We start from the raw sequence: 27112 nt of genomic DNA on the forward strand, positions 1-27112 counted from the left end.
TAATTATTGACTATACTTACTTCGCAGGTGACTGAAAAGATAGATTATATGATAGAATCAGACTGGAGTTTGTCAGTATGATGAATAGATTCATGCATAGATAGAAAGGAAACACCATTTCTAAGAGTATCATTTCCACTTCTCTGGGGCATAACACAAAGAAATGGGCACCTGTGTTCATTGTCAATATTATATGAGTTCCAAGAAGTTAAGGCTCTTTCCTCCCCTCATAACCAACAGACAATTTAAAAGGAAGTTTTAAAGTGAGAATTTTTCATTTCACAAAAGTGAAGGAAAAGAAATATCAAGTAGAAAATTGCTCCCAAGGGAGAGAGAGAATTGGAGAACTGTGACGAATCCCCCTGGGGTCTAGATTGTTGGTGCAATGAAGAGAAGTTAAAGTGAATGGAACAATGGGAAATCAGTCATGAACCTGAAACTAATCATTTGGCATCTGAACAAAAGGGGGAAAGAACCAATATTTTAGAAAGGAAAGAAAGCCCAGGGAGTTGGTGTAGAATTAAATTCCTTTATTCAAGAACAAAAAGCCAAATAGAATTAATAGATGATTTACTGGAACCTGAGTGGCATCTGAGAAAAACTTACATGTTATAAAAAGGCTTCCATTCCCAGGTAGTTGAAATAATGTTATAAAATTCCTAGTTACATTTTGTCTTTAAGAAAATATTTGGTAATATATTTTCAGCCTTTTGAACATATTCTTCCTTTTCTTCTCTCCCTTCACAATTAAAACCACAGAGGCCTCTCTGAGTCCAGTGAGTATCTGACTGAGGTTAAAAATGTTGTTTTACAGTGTGCCTAGAGATTGTCACTTTTCTTTGGTTGCATTAAGTATACTACACCTGTGTGTCCATTTCATTTTCCAATTTCCCAGACTCTGAGGAGAAATGTAGCAATATCTTTAAATGATTGCACGATTATTCTGTTTCAAGCAGAACTATTTTAAAAAAATGCATCGTCATGAGCTAGCTTGATAAGTTTGTCTGAACTTTGTTAAAAATCTGAATTCTATGTGTGGAAGTTATTTTAGAGAGGTTGGCATATAAGGCAGGCAAGTATGGGTTGAATGAAAGTTGAGGATTTCCTTTAATGTGATCTGTAGTGTAGTATATAACCCCTTCCCTTATAATAGGTTTGAGAGAAATGCTTACATTGTTTATTTGGCAATAGGGGAGATATTTCCACTGTACCATTTAAATGAAATAATCGAGAATGGCTAAAGATGAGATTTAAGTGCTATATCAGATTTGAAAATTAACATTTTTGTTGCAGAAGATGGGGTATTCATCTATATTGGATAGCCAACTATGTTGCCAATTTTATGGACTATTTTTCTTCTCTTTATGGGTCAGAACAGAGGGCATGCAGTAACAGAGAGAAAGAAAAGGAGAAACCCCAATCAAGTGATGGCTACCTTCTGCTATGCCTGACATAATGATCAAACATCTGATTAACTCACTAGAGCAAAAAAAATTAAATCTCTTAGTTGATAACCAAGTTTGCCATTCAATTTAGCAAAAACATTTAGCCATTAATTCCAAATAGGCACAATTTAGTGTGTACATAGAAAGAACAGAAACCTAAGATCCAGGATGGAGCCTGGATTCTGGTCTTGATCCTACATCTAATTCTGTGTGCATTAGAATATGTCACATAATTTAATTGAGCCTCAATTTTTCCATTTACGAAGTAGGTTAAATGAGGTGATCGTTAAGGTCTTTTCAAGTTCTGAGATTCTGTGATTCTGTTTTTCATGTTCAAATATGTGTGCATTTTAAGACTATTTTAAAAATATAAATGATCCTTAGGTAACAGACTGTTCTCATTGTATTTTGCAGATTATGACAAAATATAAGATGGAAATGATGTCATAAATAACAAATAGGGTACTATGGAATTTCAGAAGAAGAAATTACTTCAAACTTTGAATCTCAAGGAAGACCTCATTGCTATAGGTTTCCTGTAAGGCAATGAGGAAAAATACATTTGGGTCAGAGGAAACTGCAAAGATACAGAGCAGGAAATGATGAAGACTTTATAGAGAACAGCATTCTCTATAAACTTTTAAACTTTTCACAACCTTTACTCTTTTTCATTTTCAAAGGAGGCAGCCTCTCTCTTTTTTTTAAATATACTCTTATAAAAAGTCTAGGGGGTGTAAGGGTAGTTCAGTGGCAGAATTCTTGCCTGCCATGCAGGAGACCTGGGTTTGATTTCCAGTCTATGCACTTCCCCCCAAAAAAACAAGCAAGCAAAACAAGCAAACAAAAAACAAAACTTACAAACAAAAATTCAACAAAATGGTGCTGCAAGAATGAGATACTCACATGGAAAAATAATGAAATGTGACCCTGTCATACAACATACAAAAAAATTATATTAAAAAAAGTCTAAGTACATGGAAATCAAAGACTAAAGTACAAACAGGTTTTTATTCTGATATCTGAAGCAGTACAAGGCCATTGAAAAAAAATGTGTACAGCGCAAAAACCCACCTGTAATTCCAACATGTAGAGAGATAATTACTGTTAATATTTTGATATTTTGGTGTATTTCCTTCTAAGTTTATTTTATGCATAAATATGCATATTTTTACATAATTAGGCTTTTATTGTACACATTATTTCATTACTTGTTTTAGTACTTATATATTATATACGATTGCCCTTCCTGGCTGCTTTTGGGAAAATTTGGTTTTCTCCTCCCCAATCTGCTTTGTCAGGAAACAACTTTGTTCTTAATGGTACTATAATCAGTCACAGAAGAAAATGGCTGCTAAGGGTTGGTCATGACAACTATTCTTTAAGACAAAGTGTGTATATTTTTCTGGAAGGCTTATTCACTTTGTATACGTTCTAGGTTCCAGGGCACACTATTGAACTTGATACGGAGTAAGTGCTCATGTTTGTTGATCTGAACTATTAGGGTAAGCGGTTCTTTTAGAGGACGGTCAAATGCAGACTGTCTTATCTGTTAGAAGCTAGAGAAAACTTTTGTGCATTTGGCAATTCCTGATCAAAACTACCATTTCTCTACTTGCTAGTGTTTCCTCAAGTGCAGCATATATATGTGTATCACAAGAGGCATGAGTGGTGATGTAAGCTGATGCACAGATAAAATAACATAAATTAATAGGTCTGTGTTTATTTTAATGTACATTAGTAAAATTATAACCTTGTGATCCCAAGGATATTTGTGCACAGGACAAAGCTAAATTCAGTTTTAAGAAAAATACTAAATAAATAATGAGACACAAATGTTAAGAGGACACAGCAAAGTGGTGGAGTTTGAATCTGGATCACTAATGTTTGGAAACACAGATTTAGAAGATTACTTGGATGATGCAAAGGGTGTGAGCACTTTTCTCAGTTTTGTTCTTTCTTTTGTGTAGGAGAAAACATTCAGTTTCTTTCTGTAGATTGTTCCAGATTGAAAATGTTCTTTATATTCCAGGTTATTGTCTTATTATTATTATTCAGCTGATCTGATGGGCTCTTTTCCACTCTCCTCTGAGGACTCAACCAGTTATTGTCAATATCTCTTCAAGCTTCATTTGCTGTTCCCTTTTTTTTCTTTAATTGATTAAGATATGGTAATTGCATTTGTTTTTCCATCAAGAATTGATGTGTTATGTGGGAAACTGTGCTGTTCTACTTGTTTAAAATATTTAATAGCATATAACAGAGCCATGGGTTTTATTTTTGACCTCTGTATTTAACTAGCTATTAGACTGGAGGTGGGTATTGCTACTAGTAAGACAAAATAGATAATCTTTCTGGGGTTGTTTATAGCTCTAAGAACGTCGAGAAAGTGGGCATGTAAAATGGTACAGCCGCTCTGAAGGCAATTTGATGATTCCTCAGGAAGCTAAGTATAGAATTGCAATGTGATCCAGCAATCCCATTACTAGGTATCTATTCAGAGGACCTGAGGGCAAGGACACAAACAAACAGTTTAATTGCCTTGTCTTTTTGCTGTGGAGTTGAAGAATCTCTTTTATATTCTGTATACTAATCTCTTATCTCTTATGTGGTTTCCACATATTGTCTCCCATTGTGTAGACTGCCTTTTTACTTTCTTGACAAAGTTCTTTGAAGCACAAAAGTGTTTGATTTTGAGGAGTTCCAATTTATCTATTCTTCAATGCTCGTGCTTTGGGTGTAAGGTCTAGGAAACCACCTCCTATTACAAGCTTTATAGGATATTTTCCTACATTTTCTTCTAAAAGTTTTGTGGTCTTAGCTCTAATGTTTAGGTCTTTGATCCATCTTGAGTTAATTTTTGTGTAGAGTGTGAGATATGGATCAGCTTTCGTTCTTTTGCATATGGATATCCAGTTCTCCAAGCACCATTTATTGAAGAAACTGCTCTGTTTCAGGTGGATTGGTTTGATTTCTTTATCAAAGATCAACTGTCCATAGATGAGAGGGTCTATTTCTGAACATTCTGTTGAATTCCATTGGTTGGTAAATCTATCTTTCTGCCAGTACCATGCTATTTTGACCACTGTAGCTTTGTAATATGTTTTAAAGTCAGGTAGTATGAGACCTCTCCTTCATTTTTCTTTCTCAGCATAGTTTTAGCTCTTCAGGGCATCCTTCCCTTCCAAATAAATTTCGTTATTTAGTTTTTCTATTTCTTCAAAGTAAGTTGTTGGGATTTAATGGATATTGCTTTAAATCTATCAATCAGTATGCATAGAATTGACATCTTAACTATAGTCTTCCAATACTTGAGAACGATATGCCCTTTATTAGCTCTAACAGTTTTGCTGTGAATTTTTCAGAATTTTTGACATATAGTATTATATCTACAAGCAATGAGAATTTTACTTCTTCCTTTCCAATTTGGATACCTTTTATTTTTATTTGTCGGATATTAGTACAGCTACTCCTGCTCTTTTCTGATTGCTGTTTGCATGAAATATCTTTTCCCAACCTATCATTTTCAACCTATTTTTGTTCTTGGATCTAAAATGAGCCTCAGGGATTTTAATCTATGAACATTTAATGTTATTACTATAAAGGCAGTACTTTCTTTTATCATTTTGTCTTTGGATTTTATATGTTGTATCTAATTTTTTTCCTCTTTTTACCTTTGCTGGTAGTCTTCATTTCTACAGTGTTCTCCAGACCTCTTTCTTCAGCCTTTTCCTATGTGTCTATAGTGCTCCCTTTAGTACTTTTTGCAGAGATGGCCTCTTAGTTACAAATGCTCTCAGGGATTGTTTGTCTGAAAATATTTTAATCTCCCTCTCATTTTTGAAGGACAGTTTTGTTGGATATAGAACTATTGGTTGGCAGTTTTTCTCTTTTATAATCTTAAATATATCATACCACTGCCTTTTTTGCCTCCATGGTTTCTGCTGATAAATCCACACATAGTCTTGTTGGGCTTCCCATTTATGTGATGGATTGCTTTTTCTTGCTGCTTCCAAAATTCTGTCTTTCACATTTGACAATCTGATTAGTAAGTGTCTTGGAGTATGTCTATTTGGATCTATTCTGTTTGGGCTATGTTGCATTTCTTGGATCTGTAATTTTATGTCCTTCATAAGAGATCAGAAAATTTCAGTAATTATTTCCTCCATTTGTTCTTCTTATCCTTTCCCCTTCTCTTTTCCTTCTGGAACTCACAGCATGTATATTTGTGGGCTTCATTTGTCATTCAATTCCCTGAGTCCCTGCTTATATTTTCCCATTCTTTTCCCTATATTTTCTTTGTGTGTCAGATTTCAGATGTCCAGTCCTCTAGTTCACTAATCCTTTCTTCTGCCCTTCAAATCTATTGTTGTAAGTTTCCATTGTTTTTTTCATTTCTTCTGTTGAGACTTTCATTCCCATAAGTTCTGTGATTTGTTTTTTCAAACTTTCATTTTCTTCTTTTTGTTCACCCAATGTCTTCTTTATATTTTCCTTCAACTTGTCAGTTTGATTTTGATGAAATTTTCCATGTCTTTTTGAACATCTGAATTAGTTTTTTCAACTCCTGTGTCTCATTTGAATTGTTGATTTGTTCCTTTGACTGGCCATAGCTTCAATTTTCCTAATATGACTTGTTATTTTTTGCTGGTGTCTAATCATTTGTTTTCCTTGATTAGTTGATTCTGGAGGTTGTTTTCACTCTCTTACCTAGGATTTTCTTGCTGGATGGCTTTGTTCTCTGTCTGTTCTTTGGCATTCAGTTCAACTTATTCTAGACCTCTAGCATAGGTTCTGTTTAACTGATCAGAATTTTTCAGTTCTTGTTTTTCTGCTTCTTGCCCAGCCTATGGGGACCTTTTATTTTGAGGAGGGTCTCTTCAGATATTATAGACCCTAATCAGATTTTCCTTGGCCAGACAGGCCCACATTTCAGGAAGAAAGAGAAATGAGCATCAGTTTTCCGAGGGTGAGACACAGTGGGTTGACAGATTTTCCTATGTAACCTCTGGACTCTGTGCTTTTCCTATCCTGCCCTGTAGGTGACACTTTTCTGCCCATGACTTCCCACCAGCATAAAGTGATGTGGTGCCTTTAACTTCAGCAGATTCTCCCTGCTTGGAGGTGTCATTGAGACAGAGGTGATGCTGTAGGATGGCTTTAATTGCTTCAGTTTTCCAGTTCCTGGGACTTGAATTTCTTGAAGGAGGGATTCCACTTGTGCTGGGCCCCACCTTTCTCTTGGGGAGGAGACACCCTTTAGGGAATTAACTCCTTTCACCTGATTAGTTACTTTAACTCCAAACCTGATTAATTCCACCCTTGCCTGGGGCAGGACTGGAGCTTGAGAGTGCTTCCGGTTCTATCTAATGAGCTATTTAAGGAGTTAAAAAAAAAAAAAAAGCAAAAAAGCCTTTTCAAAGCAGGACCCAGGCTCCTGGGGTTTGTCAACCAAAAGCTTGATTTGGTACGTGGCTCTGTGTCTGCAGGCCCTATGTGCCCCTTTTTCTTGTGGTCTAACCTTTTCCAATATTTTGTGCTTTCTGACTCAAAAAGTCTCTGTTGTTGTTTTTATCCCCATTAGCCCCATCCCCTCTCTGCCAGGGCAAAATCTCCTGTTGGGAGCCCATTTTTAGTAGACAGAATTTGTTAATTAATTCTGCAAGTGGAGTTTGGTTGAGCTAAGCCTTTGCTGCTAGTGAAGTCTGTTTCCTTTCCCCTCAGAGAACCAGTCTGATGTGTCCATGAGGGAGGGACATTGGCCTCTGCAGCTTGGGGGTTTACAGCTGTTCCACCTGGTCCAGACTCATGTGCGGTGTGTGTCCAGTCACTGATGTTCCATCAGCAGTTGGTCAGTACCATTCCTGGCTATTTACTAGCTGTTCTGGAGGACAAACTAAACTAAGTTGCCATCTTGCCCCACCTCCAAAGCCTTGCACTCTTAACAATAATCTCTTGATTTTTTTTTTTTAACATGGGCAGGCACTGGGAATCAAACCCTGGTCTCCAGCATGGCAGGCAAGAACTCTTCTTGCTGAACCATCATGGCCCACCCATCCCTTGTTTTTTTTTAAGCTTGCAAGAAATGATCTTCTGAAAACTTGAAATTTTTTTTTCTAATTTGAGATTAATTCATACCTCACCTCATCCTATCTTCTAACCATGAGTGAAAACCTTTTTTGTATTTTACTCAACATATTTTTATGTCTCTGAATTTACATTTTATAACAGGAGTATTATGACAAGCCAAACTAAATCCTCAACTTCAGTGAACGCATTTATAGCTTTCCTCTTAATTTGGGTAACATATAGTTCTAATAGAAGGTAAGGGTTCTTTTCAAGGCCACTTTCTGGATGATGCAGATTTATTGGATTCGTCTGTTTTGTTGAAATTCATTTTGTGTCTGAATGACTAAGGAAAGCATGGATGTTTTTATATTCCTCAATGGATGTCAGTTGTAATCAAGTTCTAGTAGCAAAGAAAACTTAAAGTGAATGAACACAAGGGTGTCATCTATTAGTGGCATTTTCATATTTGAGTCATTGTGCCAATCACAATAAAGGCAACAGGCAGACTCTGTTGTAAGTGAACATTGAATCTCTCAGTTTAGTTTATTCTGATTATTGTTGATGTATCATTAACTTATGAGTGACCTGGAAGGGAGCCAGTTTCTCTGCTCTGTGTCTAAAAATGTATTACTGTACTGCCGAAAATACTATGAAAGCAATGTAGAAAATCATTTATAATGGAAGGATACAGTCTAAAAGGCTGAAAATTCTCAATCTAGATATTAGACTATAAAGAATTGAGGACCTGTTTGTAAAGCTTCCTTGACTAAAAGACAGTTTCCTTTCCTTGGTGTCTAAACAAATCCTATGCAGCTTGTTTTTATTTTTGGTGGATATATTATTATTGATGACATTAATAAGAATCAAGAATGTAAACTTTATACCAGCTTTTTTGTTCTAGAGTAGATTCTTTTAGTTGTAAGAAAAATAACCTATTCATATAGCTCAAATGAAGTATGTCTGGATTGTGTTCACTGAAAAATTCAGAGATATTGTGGAATCTCAGAGGCGTAAATTAAGTTGAGTTGGGCTTCTATACCTGAAGTCAAGAATTGAGCATCCTTTTCTGTGGGTGATTTCTCCACTTTTCTTTGCTTCTTGAGCTTACTCTTCTTGCACAGGGACTGATACGGCCACCTCAACATTAACTTTAGATGACTTTTCAGCTCAAATGCCTACATCTGACTGGCTCAGACTTCCAGTGCCTCAATTCTAAAATATGTACAGATTAAACCTGATTTGTTATTAGTAATATACTGGATGGATTTGGCTCAGAGTGTGTCTCTATGTTACGTCTCAATCTAAGACTTTAAAACTCTTTTCCAGGGGACTTCTGGGGAAGAGTGGTGGAGTAGGGAGCATTAAGACTCAATCCTGCCACCAAAACGACTATTCAACAGTCAGGAACTGTCTTAAAACAACTATATTGAAACATCAGAGACCAGAAGAACATTGTACAGTATCCAGAAAGGAGTGGGAGGAAGAGATTGATAAATTACAGTAAAGAACTGCAAATTGCTCTCTCAGCAGCAGCTACTAGTGCCCATCCCCCACTCTTGTGGCATAGAGTCCAGTCCCTGACTAGCTGCTGCTACCAGTAAGGGACATAAAAGTCCTCTTCCCTAAGAACAGTGCTGTGCATAGCTGGTCACTGATCACAGCATGTGATTAGCAAATTCAGATCACTGGTCCTGGCTCTGATTATAGCTATTGTTTCAACCTGCCCCAGACAAAGGTGGTGGCAGCCATTATTTCAGCCATGCCCAAAAAAGGCAGCAATTGCTGCCTTTCCCTATTTCCACCCTCCCCAGACAGAGGTGGTGCTGGTGGAGATTGAAAGACCCAGGGTGTCCTCTGGACTGCTGGAGAAAATTAGCTGAAGGACTACATTTGCTGGGCAGGCCAGGAAAGCTCAGCTTTGGGGAGCCATTGGAGAAGTTTTTGGTGCCCTTCCTAACTTTTCCACAGGGCATTTTGGAACTGATCTGCACCCTATTTGTGGGTCCCTGGCCCTGTTTTGACTGGGAATGACCAAATTGGGAATGTCCTCCCCTCAGGGAAACTCCTGCCAGAATTTGCTCTACAGGCAAAAGCAGCATAAGATAATGAAATGAATGTAAAAAGCTATGTCAGATAGTCTGGGACAAAAGTCTACCAGATTCAAATACCCAGTGAAGGAGGTTTGTCTCTTAGGAAACAGAGGGACAACCAAACTTCTGTAAATGGAGAAACTTGGAAATAACTAGCAAGCAAAAACCAAAGATAAGAGAGAGGCCCAGTAAGACAAGGAAGACACTGCCTAGTGCATTTGCCTTGTGCAGACCTTCCTGAAATGAGGACTGAAGATCAAGTAAATCTCTGCCTTATCACCAGCTGGTTAGAAAAACAGGAAACAGACATCCCAGGGATTATATCCCAGAGTTGATATTATAATTTTTTTTACATGGGCAGGCACCGGGAATCGAACCCAGGTCCTCTGGCATGGCAGGTGAGCATTCTTACCTGCTGAGCTACCATGGCCCACCTGATATTATAAATTTAACCACAATAACTGAAATGAAAAGTGGTCAAGAGGGTTTCAAGAGCAGGATGAAACTGGCAGAAGGAAAAATCTGTGAATTTGAGACACTTGAAATGAGTCAAGCTAAGTGGCAAAAGAGAAAAAGAAATATTAAAAGAAAAAATAGCCTAAGACATCTGTGGGACTCCATCAAGTATACCAATATACGCATGATAGGAGTCCCAGAAGGAGAAGAAAGAGAGAAAAGGAAAGATGGTATAACCAAGGAAATAGCAGAAAACTTCCCAAACTTAGCAAAAGACATGAATATACACATCTAAGAAGCTCAGAGAACACCGAAGAGGATAAACAGGAAGAAAAACCACACCCCATCATATATTGATTGCACTGTCAAATGCAGAGGACAAGGAGAGAGTTCTGAAAGCTGCAAGAGAAAAGCAGCATATTTTATACAAGGGATTCTCAATAAGATTAAATGCTGATTTCTCATTAGAAGCCATGGAGGTAAGAAGGCTATGGGTGAAATACTTACAGTACTGAGGGAAGAAACTACAGCCAAGAATTTTATATCTGATGAGACTCTCTTTCAAAAATAAGGGAGAGGCCACCGGCTCAGTGTGTCAGTCTGCAAGACTTTGGTGGTGGGTGCGGAGCTTGCGGTCATCACTGTGGTTTCCTCCTCCTCCTCCCCCTTCCTCTCACCCCCCATCCCACACCCCTTTCCCCATCCTGGCTCCTTCATCCTTCGCCCTCCCCCTGCCCCACACACATACTCAGGACAAGAATGATCTGCCCAGAACAGCCCAGCAGCATCTGGGGGAGGGCTTTGGTGACAGTCGGTCCAGCGGTCACCTAACCCCAGCACCACCTCCAGCCCCTGTGCCTCGGCACTGGGAATTGAACCCAGGTCTATGGCATGGCAGGTGAGAACTCTGCTTGGTGAGCCACCATGGCCCATCCTTAATAAATTTTAAAAGGGATTGAAATTATTCAGAGCACTCTCTGATCATAATGGAATGAAGCTGGAAATCAATAATAGCCAGAGAATGGAAAGATTCACAAATATAAAAAGGTTAAACAACACACTCTTCAACAATCAGTAGGTCAAATAAGAAATTGGAAGAGCAATCAGTAAATATCTTCAGACAAACGAAAATGAGAACACAACATAAGAAAGAGATAAAATAAAAGACCTACTTGCACACCTGGAGGAGCTAGAAAAAGAACAGCAAACTAATCTTGAAGGAAATAAAAGATTAGAGCAGAAATTAAAAAAAAAAATGTGAACAAAAAGCAACAGAAAGAATCAACAAAACCAAAATCTGTTTCTTTGAGACAATAAAATTGACAAACCTTTAGACGACTAACAGAGAGAAAATACAAATAAATAAAATGAAAAATGAGAAGGGGGTATTATTATTGAGGCCACAGAAAAAAATAGATCGTAAGAGGATACTATGTAAAACAGAGTGCCAATAAATAGATAACTTAGAGGAAATGGAAAATTTCCTAGAAACAAATAACTTACACCAACTCTAAAAGAAATAGAAGACCTCAACAAACTAATCTCAAGAAAGGAAAAGTCAGGACCTGATGGCTTTGCAGGTGAATTCTACCAATCATTCCAAGAAGAATGAACAAATTTGGCTCAAACTCTTCCAAAAATTGAAGAAAAGGAAACTCTACTTAACTCATTCTATGAAGTCAACATAACTCTGATACCAAAGCCAGATAAAAATAGTACAAGAAAGAAAATTATAAGCCAATCTTTCTTATGAATATAGATGCCAAAATCCTCAACAAAATGCTTGCAAAGTGAATCCAACAGCACTTTGAAAGAATTATATGCCAGGATCAAGCGGGTTTATTTCAGGTATTAAAGGATGATTCCACACAAGAAAATCAATTAACATTAATTATGTTAATTAATAACATATATACCATATTAACAGATAAGAGGGAAATAAGAGGTAAAAAGCCACATGATCATCTCAGTTGACACAGAAAAGGCATTTGACAGAATTCAGCATCCTTTCTTGATAAAAGTACATTGAAAGATAGGAATTGAAGGAAATTGACTCAATATGATAAAGGGCATATGTGAAAAGCCCAAAGCTAACATCCTACTCAATGATGAGAGACTAAAAGCTTTCCCTCTTAAGATTAGGAATAAGACAAGGATGCCCACTGTGACCAATGTTATTCAGCATTGTGCTAGGAGTTCTAGATAGAGCAGTTTGGCAAGAAAAATAAATAAAAGCCATCTAAATCAGAAAGGAAGAGCTAATACTTTCCCTATTCATGGAAGACATGATCCTATATTTAGGAAATCCTGAAAAGTCTACAGCAAAGATACTAGAGCTAATAAATGAGTTCAAGAAAGTGGCAGATAGATGCAAGATCAACATGCAAAAATCAGTAGTGTTTCTGTACGAGCACTGAGCAATCTGAGGAGGAAATCAAGAAAAAATTCCATTTTTAATTGCAACTAAAAAAAATCAAATATCTAGGAATAAATTTAACCAAAGATGTAAAGGACCTGTATTCAGAAAACTATGAAACATTGCTAAAAGAAATCAAAGAAGACCTGAATAAATGGAAGGACATTACCTATTCATGGACTGGAATACTAAATATTGTTAGGATGTCAATTCTACCCAAATTGATTTACAGATTCATCACAGTCCTAATAGAAATTCTAACAGTCTGCTTTACAGAGATGGAGAAATCAATTATCAAAGTTATTTGGAAGGGTGAGGGAACCCGAATAGCCAGAACCATCTTGAAAAAGAAGAATAAAGTTGGAGAAGTCATACTTCCTGACTTTAAAGCATATTGCAAAGCTATAGTGATAAATACAGAATAGTACTGGCATAAAGATAGGCATATTGACTGATGGACTTGAATTGAGAGTTCAGAAATAGACCCTCACATCTATGATCAATTGATTTTTGATAAGACTGCCAAGCCCACTCAACTAGGACAGAACAGTTTCTTCAACAAATGGTTCTGGAAGAACTGGATATCCATATCCTAAAGAACAAAAGTGAACCCCTATCTCATACCATATGCAAAAATTAATTCAGAATGGATCAGATAAGAGCCAAGACCATAAAACTCCTAGAAGAAAATTAAGGGAAGCATCTTCAAGATCTTGTGGTAGGGAGTAGTTTCTTAGACATTAAACTCAAAGCACAAGTAACAAAGGAAAAAAAAAAAGATACATGGGACCTCCTCAAAATTGAATTCATTTCATTCTTCAAAGGACTTTGTCAAGAAGTTGAAAAGGCAGCCTACTCAATGGAAAAAAGTATTTGGAAACCACATATCTGATAAGGATTTAATATCAAAAATAAATAAATAAATAAAGAAATCCTGCAACTCAACAATAAAAGACGAACAACACAATTTAAAAACGGGCAAAAGATGGTGTGCTAAATCTCAATCATCATCACTTGTTGACTCTTAAGACCACCTAGGGCTCAAACTGAAACTCTATAAAGGTTTTATGCACTAGGTTTGCCTTCCTGGAACATATAAATCCTAGGGTTCCTAGGGCAGATAAATCCTGAAACTCAGAGGGACCAGCCTCTCCAAGATTATCAATTAATTTCATCCCCCTATCCTTTAGTATGGACACCCTGTCTCAACATAAGAAATCAGCATGGGCATTGTCCAAAGATCCTTGTAGATTGGGGGAAGGATTAAAGGAGAAGGAGGAGGTATAACAGAGAAAATGAGATTTAACAAATGCGTATGGCTGCTGAATCACTGTATAATATTCCTTCTAGCCGTCAGTGTTTTGGAGCAGCTAGAAGGAAAAATCTGAGATAGTGAAATGGAAGCCCATGACAAAGCTGGGATTTGTTCCATAGCTACTTTAAAAAATATATTTTTATTATACAGAACAAACAAATATGCTGGCATTCTTGGCATGGTGTGTAGTCTGTGGGTCACGGTGTCATCGCATGGTTGTGTGTTCATCATCATGATCATTTTTTTGGGCATTTGCATCTCCCCAACAAGGGAAATAAAAGAGAAGGGACTCATGCATGCTGTGCGCCTTACTTCTCCCTCTCATTGACCACTAGTATTTCATTCTACTCAATTTATTTTGACCTTTGTTCCCCCTATCATTTGTTTATTTTTTATCCATATTTTTTGCTCGTCTGTCCATGCTGTGGATGAAAGGAGCATCAGGCACAGGGTTTTCTCAATCACACAGTCACACTGTAAAGGCTATATCACTATACAATCATCTTCAAGAGGCAGGGCTGCTGGAGCATGGCTCTACAGTTTTGGGTACTTCCCTCCAGTCACTCTAATAAACTATAAACTGAGAAGGGGATATCTATATGGTGCGTAAGAATAACCTCCAGGATAGCCTCTTGACTCTGAAATCTCTCAGCCACTGATCCTTTATTTTGCCTTGCTTCTCTTTTCCCGCTTTTGGTCAAGCAGGTTCTCTCAGTCTCTTGGTGCCGAGTTCCAGCTCATCCAGGGATTTCTGTCCCATGTTGCCAGGGAGGTTTATACCCCTGGGAGTCATGTCCCATGTAGGGGGGAGAGGGCAGTGAGTTTGCTTGCTGTGTCAGCTTAGAGAGAGAGAGAGGGGCACATCTGAGCAACGTGGGAGGTTCTCTGAGGGTGAATCTTAGGCATGATTTTGGGTAGGCTTAACCTGTCCTCATGAAGGCATAAAGTTTCGTAGGGGCAGGCCCCAAGATTGAGGGCTCAGCCTATTGATTTGATTGTGCCTGCTGCTTGCTAGAATATTGGGAATTCTCCAAGTGGAGAAGTCGAACATTTCCCCTTTTCTCCCCATAGGGGACTCCTCAGGTGCTTCTCTGTTCACTGTTCAGATCACTCTGGCATTTATCAGGGCATCACACTCACCTGGATAAACCAAAAGGATCTCGTGCCCTATTCTAGGTTCCATGGACTTGTGTTCAGTTAAGCTGACCATGCAGGTTGGATTAGGAGGTGCACTAGTCAAAATATAAATATTGCACCAAATAAATATTTCTTGCTTTAGGTCTCGCACAAAAGTTGAAATTGTATAATGTGAATGACCACCTATTTTCAATGTCCTGCAAACTGACATTCCTTGTTTTTTTAATCTTAAGTTTCATTTTCAGAGAATGCACACACTTGTAACCAAAACCTAGTCTTTAGCTACAGAAATATGGGAGTAAGGAGCTTAGTGCCTGCTTGACAGAATAAAGCCAGTTCATAGTAGAGCTTCCCTCAGAATTCCCTAAAGATAAAGAAAGAAAAAGAAGAACAAATGCATGAAAGCTGAAGACCCTAGAATAAGTGCAGATAATTTCAATATTCTTAATTATAAAGAATTTGATGGGCAGGAGAAAAAGATGAGATTAGAGAGGTAAACAGACAAGAGTTAAATCCTAGAGAGTCTTATATGTCCTTGTAAGAAATTTAGACTTGAATTTTAGCCAGTGTTTCTCCAACTTTAGCATTTAGCAGAATCACTTAGGAAGTACTACAAGTGCAGATTGATACAGGAATATAGATTTTTTGCAAGTATCCCCAGGTAACTCTGGTACAGGAAACACCGCTTTTGGCAATGGGGAGTGTAAAGGGTTTTACACATAGGAGTAAGGTCAGAGTTTTCGAGTGGATCATTGCAGTAGACAAATCCTAGAACTAACAAAGGCCCAACTAAGGCAACTGTGGTTGGGACAGAGAAGGTTAGGTAGATTATAGAAATATATAAAAGGTAAAATGATAGGGTGTGAAAGATGAGGCAGAGGGAGAAAAGAAATTTGAGGACCTTGAACTTGACTGGGCTGAGTAGATCAAGACTACAAGAAGTGAGGCCTCATTTGGGTAATGGATGTTGGTAATGGTAGCACAATATTGTGAATTCAATTAATGCCACTGAATTGTATGCTTGAAAGTGGTGAAAATGGGAAATTTTGAGTTGTATATATATGTTCCTACAATAAAAAGGTTTTTAAAAAGTAAAAAAAAAAATAATAAATAAGGGAGAGATGAAGATATTCTCTGATAAAGCTGAGGATATACACCACCAGTAGACATGCAAGCAATGCAAAAGGGAGCTCTTTAGACTGAAATAAAAAGATACAGTGGTTCAAAGCAGCATAAAGAAATAAAGACCTCTGGTAAAGGTAACCATTTAGGTAATTATAAATGCCAGTGTTATTGTTTTGTATTGTTTGGTAAGTAACTCCATGTAACTCCACTTTTTCTTCCTATAGGTGCTAAGATGCAAAAGAATAAAAACAAGTAATGGTACCATGGTGTCTTATATTGAGGAACTGTGTGGTTCTTTCTCTATTATGAGCTAAAAAGTGAAAAATAATAATAACCAAAATGAAATTTTGAAAATGCAACCAAAAAGACATTGTTTGGTAGAATACATTTTAAATGAAGAATAAAGATAATTGAGCTCAGACCTGACACTGATTCTTCTCCTATCACAATAAATTTTCTCTGGCAGATCTGTGAGTGGAAAATTTCATTCAGCAGTGAGTAGCTACATGGAAACCTACAGTCCTTGCTCCACTGGGCCTTTCCATCTTATTTCTCTATCAGCAGGGCTATGCAGGATTAGCTAGTTTTGTATGTACCTGAACTTCCTTCTTGCAAAGAGCCAGGTGAGCCCATTAATGATAAATCTAATTTTTTTTCTTGCAAGGTACAAAGATATAAGTGGTAACAAGTAAAAAAAAAAAAAAATGGTGGGGGGACAGTAGGGTAGAGGAAAGATATATGTGCATGCTATTGAAGTTAAGTTGGTATCTGTTTTAGTTGGCAAAAGCTGCCAAAATGTGACATACCAGAAACGGAACAGTTTTTAAAAATGGGAATTTATTAAGTTGCAAGTTTACATTCTAAGGCTATGAAAATGTCCATTTAAGCAAGGCTATAGAAATGTCCAATCTATGGCATTCAGGGCAAGATACTTTGGTTAAAGAAGACTGATATTCAAGGTTTCTCTTTCAACTGGAAAGTCACATGATGAGATCTGTTCGTTTTCTCTTCAATGGCTTTCCTGGGACTCTGTTGGTCTGTGGGCTCTATTTGTCCTAGTGGTTCTTGTGGCTCTGGAGACTCTCTGGCTCTCTAGTTTTTCCAAAAATGGTTTCCTCTTAAAGGGCTCCAGTAAGCAACCCCACCTTAAATGGGTAGAGACACATCTCCATGGAAACCATCTAGTCAAGTTACTACCCACAATTGGGTGGGTCATATCTCCATGGAAACAATCCAAAAGAGTCCACCCAGCAACATTGAGTGAGGATTAAAGAATTTGGCTTTTATGGGATACACAACAGATTCAAACTGGAACATTCCACCCCTTGAACCCCAAGAAGACATGTTCGTTCCAAATGCAAAATACATTCATTCCATAACAATATTAGAAGGTCTTAAACTGCTTCAGTAACAATACAAATACAATAGAAAGTCAGAAACAGTGCATGATCTCATCAAATTCAATTATAGCATGGTCTGTCCTAAGGCAAAATTCGCCTCTGACTCTAGACCTGTAAAACTCAGAACAAGTTATTTGCTGCTAATATACAAAGGAGGGACAGTCATAGAATACACGTTTCCATTTCCATAGGGAGAAATTGGAAGGAACACAGGGGTCAGTGGACCCAAGCAGTTTTGAAAACCTGCAGGGCAAACTCCATTGGATTTCAAAGTCTGAGAGTCATTTATCTTTGGGGCTTTAGAAAGTGGCAGTCCCACCCTTTCCAAGAGCCTATGCAGTGGCCTGCCTCTCTCTGAATGCAACCTTGGGGGACATTGGGGAGACCACCTTTTTCTCAGCTTCACCTTCTCTAAGCATCAGAGCCACACCCAGGCTCTCTGCCATCTCTGGGGGACAAACTTAACCTTCCCCCCCAAAAAACAATAGGGTAGTAGCCAGGCTCTCCCCAATCCCTAAGGAATGTGCTCCACCTTCTCCAAAGCCTGAGGTGGCACTACTGTACCACTACAACAAGGTGGGAGGCCCACCCTCTGCCTTCTGGACAAACTTACCCTATCCAATTACTTGGGTGGGTCTGGTCTCCTGGCCTGAGGTTTCTTGACTTCAGACTTAGCTTCCATTGTTCTGCTTTTGAAGCTATTTTTCCTTCAATGTGTCCCTTTTTTGCCCCACTGTCCAGACTGGCAGTGTCTACATTTATACAGATCCCACAATACTCTTCTTGGTTTTTTATGTAGTAGGCAAGGATCATGACTCCTAGACAAAAGGAGTTCCCACAAATCCTTCCTGGATAACTCCATCTCATATCCTCACTTGTTCTGTAATGGTGACTACATCCGTGTTTGGCCAAGTCCTCAGGTAGGGCATTATTCTCTGGGGCCTCCCTTTCTGGAAGCCCAGAATTTTCCAGATCATCAATTTCTGGTTTATTTGTACCCCAGAGTTTAACTCTCAACTTATCCTTTTCCTCTAATATTTTACAATAAGTTTCAAGGAATAGCCAGACTGCATTTTCCACTTCTGCTAAATATCCAACTTCATGGCTTTTAAAATCTGCCTTCCAGTCAAAGCCACTAGTCAATTTTGTCAGATTATCTGCCATTTTTTTAAACTTTTAAAATTGTATAATATAACATCTATATAAAGCCAAGAAAGAAAAAAGTAATAGTTTTCAAAGCACTCTTCAACAAGTAGTTACAGGACGGATCCCAGAGTTTGTCATGGGCTACCATACCATCATCTCAGATTTTTCCTTCTAGCTGCTCCAAAGTAAAGGAGGCTAGAAGAAATAAATTTTTTTTTTATCATTACAATTGAATATTTCTTTTTTTGTGAAAATTAACATATATACAAAAAAAAGCAATAAATTTCAAAGCACAGTACAACAATTAGCTGTAGAACAGATTTCAGGGTTTGGTATGGGTTACAATTCCACAATTTTAGGTTTTTACTTCTAGCTGTACTAAGATACTGAGGACTAAAAGAGATATCAATTTAGTGATTCAGCAATCATATTCGTTTGTTAAATCTTGCCTGCTCTGTGTAACTCCCCCATCACCTTTGATCTTTCCATCCCACTCTTTTAGGGGAATTTGGGTTATGGTGATTCTAATATTTTCATGTTGGACAGGGCTGTCAATAATATGGGGTAGGGAGATGGAACTAGCTGATGTTCTGGAGAGGCTGGGCACTCTAGGTTTCAGGACTAGGTTTCAAGGACCCATATGGAGGTTGTAGGTTTCTGGAAAGTTACTCTAATGCATAGAACCTTTGTAGAATCTTATATATTGTCCTAGGAGTTCTCTAGAATTGGCTAGACTGGTTTTGGTTGGGGTTTGGCAAATTATGATAAGTAGCAATGTCTAACTGAAGCTTGCCTAAGAGTGACCTCAAGAGTCACCTCTCAACTATATGAACTCTTTCAGCCACTGATACTTTATTTGTTACACTTCTTTCCCCTCTGTTGGTCAGGATGGAATTGTTGATCCCATGGGGCCAGGGCCAGACTCATCCCTGGGAATCATCACCCACTTTTACCCTGGATGTCATATCCCACGTAGTAGGGAGGGCAATGATTTCACTTGCAGAGTTGGGCATAGAGCATGTGAGGCCACATCTGAGCAACCAAAGAGGTCTTCCAGAAGTAACTCTTAGGCATACCTATAGGTAGTATAAACTTCTCTGCTACATACATAAGCTTCACAAGAGCAAGCCTCAAGATCAAGGGCTTGGCTTATTGATTTGAGTGTCTCTAATGTTTGTTACAGTATCAGGGGATTCCCTGATGGTAAAGTTTAATGGTTCCACATTTTTTCTCCCATCCCTCATGGGACTTTGCTAATACTTTTTGATTATTGGCTTAATATATTCTAGGATGTATTTAGGCATTACATTAACCTATATAGGATTAAAGTCTCTCATTCTTATTCCTGTGTTTCAGTTGTTCAAATGAGTTATCCAGACTAAGTTGAGTTAGATTATGTGCTACAGAAAATTTAGATTCTGGAAAAAATAAATCTTTCTTCTGTTGGTCTCAAGGAATAGGTGGGATTCTAAAATATTGACAATGTCTTCCTTACCCCTGTTTTCTGAATTACCTTAATCCTGACATGATCAGCTTCATTCTTATCTCTAAATATAAGGTTATACATGTATAAAACAGCCTCTCAAAATCCAGAAATAATAATTACCATTCTGGACTAAGTGTTTCTGCTATAAGAGTTTATAATCTAGGCCCCTGTTTTCATATAAGCATTTTCTAAAGGAGACCATACAATAATTGTTCTTTCATTTCTGGCTTATTTTGCCTCACCAAATGTCCCGCAGGTTCATTCACGTTGTATGCCTCATGACTTCGTTCCTTTTTTGTAGCAGGACAATATTCAATCATATGTATACGTCATTGTTCACTAATCTACTTCTCAGTCAGTGCATCCTTCAGCCATTTGCATTCATTAAGCATCATGTATACTGACCAAAGTCCACAGTCCATCAACACTCTCAATTTTAGATAATTTCATTGTTCCCAAGAGAAAGATAACCAAAAAACATACCTCACCAACTAGGAAATGTAAACCTCCCTTTAATGCTTGTCCCTCCCCCCATTATTTACCCCTGGTGTTGCTGTGGTACTGCTGATGTTTTCCTGTTAAACATAGCCCATGGCATGCAACAGCAGTTTTTTCCCCTGTACCCTGGACTTAAACACTTTGGACAGGAATCATACCTTTGAAGTAATTTTTGTGAGAACTTATTTATATTTCCAGTGTTTATCAATGGGACACATGATTAATCATGTTAATCATGTTTCAATCATGTTCACTTTCAAAATGGTAATATTATTTGTAGAGCCACTAGAGAACCACCTTCATTTCTATCTATTCCCTTACATTTGAGTTCAACCCCATTAGCTAACTGTTCACACATCTCTAGCTTGTATGTATCTCTAAGTGTCTCCTATCTTCTCTATTATAAGCTTCCTATTTTTACCTTTACCATGGTTATGGAAGTAGAGTTACATGTATCTATTTTTTTGTGTTTGGCTTATTTCACTCAGCATTATGTCCTTAAGTCTCATCCGTCTTGTCATGTGCTTCAGGACATCATTTCATCTTACTGCTGCATAATATTCCATGGTATGTATACACCAAATTTTGTTAATACACTCTTCTGTTGATGGACATTTGGATTGTTTCTGTCTTTTGGCGATTGTGAATAATGCTGCTATAAACATTGGTGTGCAAATGTCTGTTTGTGTCACTGCTTTCAGCTCTTCTGGGTATATACCAAGTAGTGCTACTGCTGGGTCATAGGGCAACTCAATATTTAGTTTCTTAAGGAACTGTTAAACTGTCTTCCATAGTAAGTATACCATTATACATTCCTACCAGCAGTGCCTAAATGTCCCAATTTCTCTACATCCTCTTCAACATTTATAGTTTCCTGTTTGTTTAATAGCAGCCATTCTTACAGGTATTAGGTGGTATCTCATTGTAGTCTTGATTTGCATTTAGCTGCCATTTTAAAACAAGAATCACTTTTCTTCTAGTTTGTAATAACACATGACTTCATTTCTGTCTAGAACCTTGTCAGAGATATCTTTAGAGTCCACATTTCTACCAACAGTCTCTCCAAAGCATTTTAGGTCTCCTCTATCAACCTCCTCACAATTCTTCCAGAATCTTCCCCTTATCCATTTAAAAAGCTTTCCAACATGTTTGGTATTTGCAAACTGCAGCACCCCACTTATCTGGTACCAAAATCTGTTTTAGTTTGCAAAAGCGGCCAGAATGTGATATACCAGAAAAAGAATAGCTTTTAAGAAGGGGAATTTATTAAGTTGCAAGTTTAAAATTCTAAGACCATGAAAATGTCCAAATTACAGTAAGGCTATAGAAATGTCCAATGTAAGGCATCCAGGGAAAGAACCATGGTTCAAGAAGTCTGGTGATGTTCATGGTTTCTCTCTTAGCTGGAAAGGCACATGGCAACATCTGCTAGCTTTCTCTCCAATGGCTTCCCCTGGGCTCTGTTTGTTTTGTTGGCTCTGTCGGTTCTGGTGGTTCTTGTAGCTTGGTGGTTCTCATGGCTTTCTAGCTTTTCCAAAAGGTTTCCCTCTTAAAGGGCTCCAGTAAGCCCCACTTTGGGTATAGAGACACATCTCCATGGAAACTATCTAACCAAAAGTTACCTTCCACAACTGGGTGGGTCATATCTCCATGGAAAGAATAAAAAAGATTCCACCCAGCAATATTGAATGAGGATTAAATGACTTGGCTTTTCTGGGGTTCACAACAGATTCAAACCAGAACACTGTCAAACAAAATATGATTTTATATAATAAGGAATTAAATTTTAACCTCACGATATCCACAAGGAAAACAGATGGACAGTGTATCCAGATAGATATGAGAAGGCACTCAATATGGCCTTTTCATATCTCATATATGACAATAAATATAAAAGAAGGCTTTAATGGAAGTGAAGGACAACAAAGGTGTAAGATTTACAAGATGGCAGAAGAAAGACCTGTATCATCAGTAGACACTTTAAATGTAAATGGATTAACCTCTCCTGTCAAAAGGCAGAGATTGGCAGAATGGTAAAAAAGCATGACTCAACTATATCTGTCTGCAAGACCACAAATTCAAAGACACAAGTAGGTTGAGGATGAATGGATAGAAAAAATATGCCATGCAAGAAGAAACCAAAAAAAAGCTGGGATGGCTATATTAATATCAGATAAATGCACTTTAAGTAAAAGCAGTTATGAGGGACAAAGATGATCATTACATATTTATAAAGGGGACAATTCAACATGAAGATGTTACAATTATAAATATATATGAACCGAACAACACAGTGCCAAAATATATGAAAGAAATACTGAGAGATTTTAAGGGAGAAATTAATAAGAGACTTTAATATACCACTTTGAGTAATGGATAGAACAACTAGTCAGATCCATCAGGAAGTACAGAACTTCAATAACAAACTGAATCAATATATAGAGAGAGCACATTACACAACAAAAACAGAATACTACACAACAAAAACAGAATACACATTCTTCTTGAGTACACATGGATCATTCTCCAGGATAGACCACATGTTGGGTCTCAAAGCAAGTCCAATAAAATAAAAAATATTGAAATCATGCAATGTATCTTCTCCAATAACAATGGAATAAAGCTAGAAAGAAATAACAGGGGGAGAAAGGAATATTCACATACACTTGGAAATTAAATAACATAATCTTAAACAACCAGTGAGTTAAAGAGGAAATCAGAAGTGAAATTAGGAAATACCTTGAGGAAAATGGAAATGAAAATACAACATACCATAATTTATGGAATGCAGAAGGGCAGTGGTGAAAGGGACTTTACAGCTCTAAAGGCTGACATTAAAAAAGAAGAAAGACTTCAAATCAGAGACCTAAACTCAAATCTGGAAGAATTAGAAAAATAAGAGCAAACTAAACCCAAAGCAAGCAGAAGGAAGGAAATCACAAAGATTAGAGTGGAGATAAATGAAATAGTAAACAAACAAACAAACAAAAAACAAAAGAGCAAATCAACAAAACCAAAAGTTGATTCTTTGAGAAGATCAGCAAAATTGACAAACCTTTGACTAGACTAAGAAAAAAGAGAGAGGATACAATTAATGAAAATCAGAAATGAAAAGGGGAACATTACTACTCACCCCAAGGAAATAAAAAAGGACTGTAAGTGAAAATGACTGTATGTCAATAAATAAGATAATAGATTAAATGAAAAAATTCTTAGAAATACACAAATTACCTAGATTGACTCAAGAAGAAATAGAAGATCTCAACAAAGCAATTACTAGGAAAGAGATTTAATCAGTAATAAAAAACCTTCCAACAAAGAAAAGCCTTGGAAGCAATGATTTCACTGGGGAATTCTATCAAACATTGCAGGAAGACTTACCTCCAATTCTGCTCAAACTCTTCTGAAAAAGTTGAAGAGGAGGGAACACTCCCCAACTCATTCTATCAGAACATCATCCTCATACCAAAATCAGATAAAGATACCACAGGGAAAAGAAAATACTACAGACCATGCAGATGACATAATCCTATATATAAAATTTCCCCAAATCTACAACAAAGCTATTAGAGCTAAGTGTAAGGGTACAGTATATCAACATCCCCAAATCAGTAGTGTTTCTATACAGAAGCAATGAACAACTGGGAGAAGAAATCAAGAAAAATTCCATTTGCAATAGCAACTAAAAGAATCAAATATCTAGGAATAAATCTAAGAATGGATGTAAAGGACTTGTACACAGAAAACTATAAAACACTGGTAAAATAAATTAAAGAAGACAAGTAAATGGAAGGATATTCCATGTTCATGGATTCGAAAGTTTAATATCATTAAGATGTCAATCCTACCCAAAGCAGTTTATAGATTCATTGCAACCCTAATCAAAATTCCCTCATACCTCTTTGCAGAAATGGGAAAGCTTATCATCAAATTTATATGGAAGGGTGAAGAGCCCTGAATAGATAAGGCCACCTTGAAAAACAAGAATTTGTAGGACTTCCCAATCTTAAAACTTATTACAGTTCCTTAGTAATCAAAACAGCATGGTGCTGGCACAAGGATAGATATTTAGACCAATGGAGTAGAATTGAGAGCTCAGAAATCAACCCTCAAATTTATGACAAATTGATTTTGGTAAGGTGACAAAGACTATTTTATTGGGAAAGAATAGTCTCTTCCACAAATGGTGCTGGGAAAACTGGTTCTCTGTTTGCAAAAAAAAAAAAAAAGGAGGACCCCTACCTCATTTACAAAAAATCAACTTAAAATTTATCAAAGACCTCAATGTAAGATGTAGAAGTATCAAACTACTGGAACAAAAAGTAGGGAATAATTTCTAGGGCCTTGTGTTAAGCAATCGATTCTTAGACTTTAACCCAAGTACAAGCAAAAAAAGAAAAAATAGATAAATAGAATCTCATCAAAATAAAAAAAAGTTCTTCAAAGGACTTTATCATGAGAGTAAAAAGGCAACTTACACAATGGAAGAAAATATTTGGAAACCATATACTGATAATGTCCAGATTATATAAAAAAATCCTTCAGGTTGACAACAGAAAGACGAACAACCCAATTAGACTTGAGCATGTTTAGACTTGAGCAGACATTTCTCCAAAGGTGACATAAAAATGGCCAGAAAGCACATGAAAATATACTCAACATCATTAGCCATTACTGAAATGCAAATCAAAACCATAATGAGATACCATTTCTCACTCATTAAAATTGCTGCTATTAAAAAATGAAAAAACAGAAGTACAGAGAAATGGAAAAAAATCATTCATTGCTGGTTGCAATGTAAAATGGTGCAGCTGCTATGGAAGACAATTTGGTGTTTCCTCAGATAGCTAAGTATAGAACTATCACATGATATGGCAGTTCCACTACTAGGTATATACCTGAAAGAACTGAAAGCAGGGACATGAACAGATATTTGTACACCAATGTTCATAGCAACATTATTCACAATTGTCAAAAGATAGAAGCAACCTAAGTGTCAACCAACTAATGAATGAATAAATAAAATGTGCTATATATATATATATATATATGCAATGGAATAATCAGCCATAAAAAGGAACAAAGTTCTGATATATGCAACAACATGCATGAACCTTGAAGACATCACATTAAATGAAATAAACCGGAGGCAAAAGACAAATATTGCATGATCTCACTGATTTGAAACAATTAGAATAAGCCAACGCAGAGAGTCAGAATCTAGAATATAGGTTACCAGGGAATGGGGTGGGGATAGGGAATGGGAAGTTTAAGGCTTAAGATATATAAAGTTCCTACTTGGAATATGGCAATGTTTTGGTAAGGGATAGTGGTAGTACAACATTATGAATGCAACTAACAATACTGAAATGTATATCTGAATATGATTAAAAGGGGGAAATGTTAGATTGTATTCTAGTTTGCTAACTGCCAGAATGCAATATACCAGAAACGGGATGGCTTTTAAAAAGGGGAATTTATTAAGTTGCTAGTTTATGGTTCTAAAATGGTGAAAATATCCAGATTAAGGCACCAATAAGAACTTACTTTCACTCAAGGAAGGCCAATCTTCATTCAGAGTTTCTCTCTCAACTGGAAAGGCACATGGGGAACATGGCAATGTTGGCTCACTTTCTTTCCAGGCTTCTTGTTTCATGAAGCTCCCCAAGCTTTTTCATCTCCAAAGGTCTCTGGCTACATGGGCTCTGGTAGTTCTCGTGGCTATCTTGTAGCTCTGAAGCTTTCTCCAAAATACTTCCGTTTTAAAGGATTCCACTAAACTAATCAAGATCTACTTGGAATGGGTGGAAACACATCTCCCTCTAATTAATGCCTACATTTGGGCAAGTCACACCTCCGTGGAGATAATCTAATCAAGTCTCTAACCTAAAGTGCTGAATAGGGATTAAAGGAAAATTCTGGCTCCACATGATTGGAATAGGATTAAAATGTGGTTTTTCTAGGGTACATAAAAATCCTTTCAAACTAGCGCAGATTGTATATATGGAAGCAATAAAATTTAAAAAATCTGTGAAACTACACTACACAATGACCCCTAAATTAAAGTATAGATTTTATTAATAGTACGGTTAGAAAAAAATGTGCTATCATCAATTGTAAGAAAAGTTCCATGTAATGCGAGGTGTTGGTGGTGGTGTGGTATATGGGGATCCTGTATTGTATTCATGATTGTTCTGTAACCCCACAATCTTTTTTCTACTATTATCCACAGTAAGAAATATTTGTTTTTCATTCCAGTCCAGGATACGTCTATGTGTTAACTCTTAAAACAATATTTACTCTTATTGTGACAAAATCTCATACTACTTTTTCTGTTCTTTCCTATCCCATTCCATTCCATGAAATAAAAGCAAGTTGGTTTCAGCTTCACTAAATTGATTTGATAATCTGCTAATGAGTTGCAAGTGCAGTTTCAAAATCACTGGTATGTGTTTTTCCTTTTTTTTTTTTTTTTACCTTTGTAGCACTTACTATAATTGGTTCCCCTGTTATATTTTGTAGTTTCCTTTGT

The 27112-nt window shown here is 37.1% G+C and overlaps 1 long non-coding RNA gene across 2 annotated transcripts in view; it reads left to right on the top strand.

The window, feature by feature from the left end:
• LOC143677849 (uncharacterized) overlaps nt 1-21147 on the top strand; it is an 88967-nt gene extending 67820 nt beyond the window's left edge. For both annotated transcript variants that reach the window (XR_013172949.1, XR_013172948.1), the window contains exons 3-4: nt 16517-16673; nt 21069-21147. This is a non-coding gene — a long non-coding RNA (uncharacterized LOC143677849). The remainder of the gene's footprint in view (nt 1-16516; nt 16674-21068) is intronic.
• The last annotated feature ends 5965 nt before the right edge of the window (nt 21148-27112 follow it).

Source organism: Tamandua tetradactyla, chromosome 3 (assembly GCF_023851605.1).
Source record: "Tamandua tetradactyla isolate mTamTet1 chromosome 3, mTamTet1.pri, whole genome shotgun sequence".
In the NCBI taxonomy this organism is placed as follows: Eukaryota; Metazoa; Chordata; class Mammalia; order Pilosa; family Myrmecophagidae; genus Tamandua; species Tamandua tetradactyla.